We start from the raw sequence: 6,367 nt of genomic DNA on the forward strand, positions 1-6,367 counted from the left end.
ATAAGACATGTTCTCAGTATTAATATTTTTGTTGTAAAATAATTAAATATTATAATACGATACCATTGTTTTTTGAAAACCTAAAAAACTATATTTAAAAGAAATTATAGTGATTTTTTTAAATCTATTTAATGTTGGATCTTGCCGATCTAGTCTATTCTTTGATCCGGGTCGCTGATCCACCGATCTAACACGGCTTTTAGGGTGGCCAATCCGGCTCTCCGTTATGTATTTTTAAAATCTTGGTTACGAGACAATTATGATGACATACTATTTTGGGTCATAAATGAATTTACTTATCATCTATTTAAGTCCTATTTGGACTATTCTGGAGGAATATCCAAAAAATATCTTTAGCCATCTTCATGAATAATTTATAATATTCATAACATCAAAAGGTCATACTGACAAAAATATAACTTATCACTTTTAGTCATGGGGACCTTTAGTCTGCGTTTTTGGCAATAAATAATTTTCCAACTTTCCAGCATGAAGAATTTATTCATTTTTCTTGACTTCCAAATTTCAAATCACATGACGATATTAGTTTCCATATTTATGCTTCCCCTACAACACAAAACCTGTATACTTTCCCTTATCCAAGTGTCTATTCTAAATGGAAGGTTAAGATTGCCTCAATCACAATGTCATGTCTCTATACTATTTTATTTTTAATTTGTTATATAAATTATTGTGACACCAAATTTTGGTAGTCCAATCCTCTATTAAACTTGCACTTATAAAAACTATAAAACAAATATTCCCAATAAAATAAAATATCCAAAATACCTCTGAAAGATTCAAGGGGTATTTTGGTCAATATATTTTATTAAAAATTATTTTTAATGTTTTTTGTTGGGTGCACCGCAATGAGAATATGGCATGTACCAAATTTCATATTCATACAATTTGAATAATAAAATTTAAAAATAAAATACTCTGAGGCATCGGATCTAAGATCAAGCGGTGATTGACTCACTTGATCAAAATTGGACGGCTGGATTGCAAGAGAAGCATAGATCTTTTATGTTGTGGGGAAAATATAGAAACATTTCCCTTTTGAGGGATGTGAATCTCCCATTTTAAGAAAAGTTTTTGGATATCTTTAACTTGCCAAGAGATATGAGTACATAGGTTTTGCCCTCGCGTTCTCTTTTATGTATTTCACAAGTTGTGTTGGGATTACGATAGCCATAAAGGTCCATTGTTTGAAAAGGACAAAGTTAGAAGTCGATTAAGTTTGAGATTTGAAAGGCTTCAAGTACTTGCCTGTGGGTTGTTTTTCTCTTTATTTTGAGTTATTTTGTAGCGAGAGAAAATCGAAAAGATGATTTTTTTTCATTTGGAGCCTTCTTTCACTCGAAAAGACACATTCCACTCTAGTAAGGAAATGGTTTGATAGGGCTCTCAAAATAAGTTAAGCTCCAATTCATAACTCATAAAAGAATTGCTATTCAAGCGTTGAAACCTTTAAAGGTTGAACGTTATAGTTGTCCAAAACAATTGGATTTCAAATTCTAAAAATAGTATATAGTGCAACAAATTATCTAAACCATCAATTCTGCCCTAAAAATAAGTGTTTACAAATCCACAAGATCTGTATTATTTTTTTAGTTTCAAATTTTATCGTGGATGCTGAAAATTAATTTTAGAGCCATTATAAAGATTTGTGATGAAAAAAGTGCTTCCATAAAAAGAGAATTTGAGGTGAGGATTTATTTTGTTTTCATAATGCCTAAGCTCTATAAAAACTTCATAACTGGATCCGAACCTAGTGTGTAAGGAATCCCTAGAAAGAGTGCGTGCTTGTTTCTAAACCACCATGCAAATCCAACGGTCAACTGCTCTTGGTGTAGTGATAATAGTAGTACACTTGCTCTGTTGTTGGGCTTGCACCCCATATGAAAGACGGGCTCTAGGAAGCCTCAAAGATGGCGCAACAGATCGTGCTTAGCTTCATGGGAAGGTAATGGAGACTGTTGTAGTTGGAAAGGAATGGGGTGTTGTGTGCTCAAAGATATAATGCCACCCATGTCACACAATTTGTTCGTCGGCCAAACGGTAAGCTTCTTGCCCTTACTGATGAACTCAATGGTACCTTTGCTCTTCTCTGGCTTTAAGTACTTGGAGTATCTTGATCTTAGTTGGAATAACTTTCATCAGTCAAAGATACCTGATCATCTGGGAGATCGCCTTTGGCCTCAAATATCTGAATTTATCATCAAATGCGGTGAAATTTGAAAACGATTGGGTACTTGATCTTCCTTGAACACACTAGATCTTTCTTGCTCTTTTGTTGTTGAGGAAAGCTCACCGATGACAGTGAATGTCTCAACTTGCGATAAAATTCCTCATCACCCTTATTCTTATGTCTCTTCTGGCTTGCTCTTGAGTCATGGATTGTCATGGTTGGAAAGGCTTACTGAACTTAGGTTTCTTGCACTGGATGGGGTTGATCTTTCCATTGCGTCATCTGCAAAGGGTAAAGATTGGGCTGAGCCCATATCGCTTTTGTCCAAGCTCCAGGTACTGAGACTTTCTAATTGTAAAATTTCAGGTCCAATTCCAGTTACTCATCTCCTCAACCTCACATCTCTCTCTTCTTTATATCTTAATTTTAACATGTTTTTCTCCGCAATCCCACCTCAGCTTGTGAATCTCACTTTTCTTTCAAACTTGCATATTACCAATTCCCGTGTTCGATGTTCCAGTCCACAACATCCTCAGATACATGAGCTCCTTGCTGGTGATAATAGTGATCTGTCAATAGATCTTCCTCACTTGTTTGATCTTCCATGGCCATTTTTGCGAATCCTTGACCTTTCATTCTGCAATACTAGTGGGATTATGTCAAACAGTATGGGAAATATCTCTTCTCTGGTGTTGCTCTCACTATCAAGCAACAACATTCAAGGACCCATTCCTCCATACCTGACAAAACTCTCAAACTTTAAGAGTACATATACCTACCTCTCCTTTAATAGCTTAACGGGAGCAATTCCTTCATCTATTTCCAATATTGGGAACCTGCAAGCACTAGACTTATATCAGAATAACCTTGTAGGCCAAATTCCCCAGATTATATGTGGTCTCACCTCTTTGCAAATATTAATCCTTGCATACAACAAATTTAGTGAAATAATTCCTAGTTGCATGGGTAACTTCACGAGGCTAGAACCCTTTGATGTCTGTTACAACTCCTTAGAAGGCAATGTTTCTCTCCCATCTTTGTTCGACAATTCTAGTCCTACACGAGTTGGGATCGCTTTTAATGGTTTAACAGTAAGCACAGATCATATGGAGATGCCAACATCCTTTCAGCCAAGTATGTTGTGGTTATCTTCATGCAATCTACAAGGAAAAATTGCAGACTTCATCTCTAAATTGAAAAATATCCAAGTGCTCTACTTGGCGAACAATAGCCTGACTGGGAACATTCCTTCTTGGCTATGGCAACTTCCAAGACTGTCCACTTTGGACCTCTCTAACAATAAAATCTCTACGGAACCCTTCCACCTTCTTTCAGTCTTGCAATGTCATACACACTTTCAGGTCTGAATCTTGCAAACAATAGTTTCCATGGAAACCTTCCGCTGCCTCCCAATAACATAGGGGCTTTTGATCTATCTCACAATCAGTTTAGTGGTTTCAATCCCTGTCCAAATGGGTGAGAAACTAATGAATGCCAAGTATGTCTCCTTTTCAGGAAACAAACTCACTGGAGCCATCCCGCACTCCCTTTGTTCTGAAAACGATGGTATAATGAACCTAGACTTGTCGCAGAACTTTTTGAGTGGCACCAACTTTTGGAAATTGCACCTCCCTCATTGCTTTAAACCTGGCAGAGAACAACTTAACAGGAGAGGTTCCTTTCGAACTTGGTTATGCAAGGAAACTGGAAGCGCTTCGTTTGGGCAAGAATTACTTACATGGGCCATCCTAAAAGATTTAGATTTGGATTTGGGTTACAATTTTTTCAATGGGATTATCCTTCCTTTCATTGGTAATCTCTCAGAATTTCGTGTCCTCGTATTAACATCCAACCGTTTTAGTGGAAGTACTCCTACTGAGATAACCCAATTGCACCGGCTTCAGTTCATGGACTTATCAAACAATACACTGGAGGGGCCCATTCCATCAAATCTCAAAGATTTTGAAGGCCTGATCAAACAGAACAGACACCTGCAATTCTTCTTGGGTACTCGATTGATGTTATCCTTTTCTATATGGAACTGGAGTTTGCTATGAAAGGAAAGCGTTACGATTTAACCTCTGTATACTCATATCGCACAGAAATTGACCTATCTAATAATGGGCTTGATGGTGCGATTCCTGAACGAATGGGGTGGTTAAAAGTATTATCCATGTTGAACCTCTCAAGAAACCATTTGGATGGACAAATTCCAGAGAGAGTATTGGGAATCTGAAAACCCTTGGATCTTTGGACCTCAGCCACAACCAATTATCAGGACAGATCCCCATGAGCCTCACGGCAATAGACTCTTTGGGTTGGATAAATAACAATCTTAGTGGGAAAATACCTTTCTCTCCACATTACACTTGCAGTGGATCCTTTTGTATTTGTTGGGAACCCATACTTGTGTGGGGGACCAACAGGCAGCAGGAGTTTGGCTAAACAATCAAAATAATGTTGAGGTTTGGATGGAATTTCGTTTTAAGTGCAATTGTATTATTGGTGTCAATTGCATCGCACAAGTTCGATTACTTCTGGGAGTGTTGATCAGTGGAAGAGGCAGCTGCCAAAGTAGTATCTTCTTCTGCATAATTTTCCTACATTAGCGGTATTTATTATTATAATTATTATTAGAGGCAATAACCTCCAAAACAATATCACGCTTGCTGTTTATATGAAACAAACATATGATGCTCTCATTGGTTGTTAAGAGGGGGGAAGATAGTTTTGGTTAATTGTTTTTCAGGCACGCCTTAATTGTTTTTCAGGCACGCCTTGCTAGGAAAAGTTGCGTAGATAGGAAGATGCGTGTTGGTAGCACACTAATCACCACCTTGTTGTTTCTATTTTCATTGACACTACCCCACTAATACTTTAAATAAACCAATTCTTAAACTATTCGAAAGCAACTCTTGATGAATTTGGAGCTCAAAAAATTCGTTTATTATCACGTTTTAGGAGTTGGTTTATTTCGAAAACCAACACGAGAATATTTTGGTAACAATCTGGTCATTATCACATTTCTATAGAATCGAAATCATGAATTTAGAGTTCAAATAATAGTGCAGATCTGAAAAAAAGGTTGGGCCTAAGTAGTTAGGGGGGTAGGAGCCTCAACATTTTGTCCACCCTCCATCTTAGAGATAGACGTTAGATAAGAAACCACATGGTAATAAGTGAGTCGATTGACTCAACAAAACCATATCGTAACTATCTTCTAGTTCTTTTGTTTTTTTGGACAAATTTATGATACCTTCCTTGATATCCATTATAGTAGTTTTCTCTCAAAATTTTTATCTATTTTTCCCCCTTTTTTTTTCAAAATGAATCTCCTTTGAATCTTTTGGGTAATCGTAGCGAGGTTTATTAAAGATTTAACTTTAGATGTTCAAAGTTCAAAATAAGAAACAAAATTTGACTTTGGGTCTTCAAGTCCAAGATCAAGTATTGAAAGTCATCATCACAAATCTTCAAGGTCATCTTGAAATTCACTTCATAACTTAAAGGTTCAAAGTAAAAAAAAGATAAAAAAAAAGTATGCATGACAATTGGCTTTTGTTGTCCTTTCAGTCTTTCAAAGTCCGAAGTGGGGTACTTCATAATACATTATATATATATATATATATATATATATATATATATATATATATATATATATATATATATATATATATATATATATATATATATATAGTGTGTGGTTTCTATAAATAGTGTGTGGTTTCTATAAGGTTGCAACCTTAAACAATTCAATTATAACGCACCTCCGAATTTTATCATAACATGTAATTTTGGTAAAAAAAAAAGTGATAGGATTATCTCAAAATCTATTTGCATATCAAATTATAAAATTTCAAACTCCAAAAATGCTTAATATCAAGTAGATCTATAAGAAAATCTTAAAAATGGACGATCTAGATAATATATTTCAATATACACTATTTATGATACTCAAAATTTTTTTTTTTCATATTCATACATCACGATGTCGAGATGAACAATTAGAAGTTTTTTCCATATTAAAACAACTTTTTCAGATGAGTTTTTGAGGTGTATCTATAATTCTATATTTTAAAGTTGCGACCTTATATAATTTTTTTTCATATATATATATATATATATCCTAGGCATTTGTGCTATCAGAGCCATACAGTAAAACTGTGCAAACAGGAA

The sequence above is a fragment of the Amborella trichopoda genome, chromosome 3 (assembly GCF_054954075.1).
Source record: "Amborella trichopoda isolate Santa Cruz 75 chromosome 3, AtrichopodaSantaCruz75HAP2 v2.0, whole genome shotgun sequence".
NCBI lineage: Eukaryota > Viridiplantae > Streptophyta > Magnoliopsida > Amborellales > Amborellaceae > Amborella > Amborella trichopoda.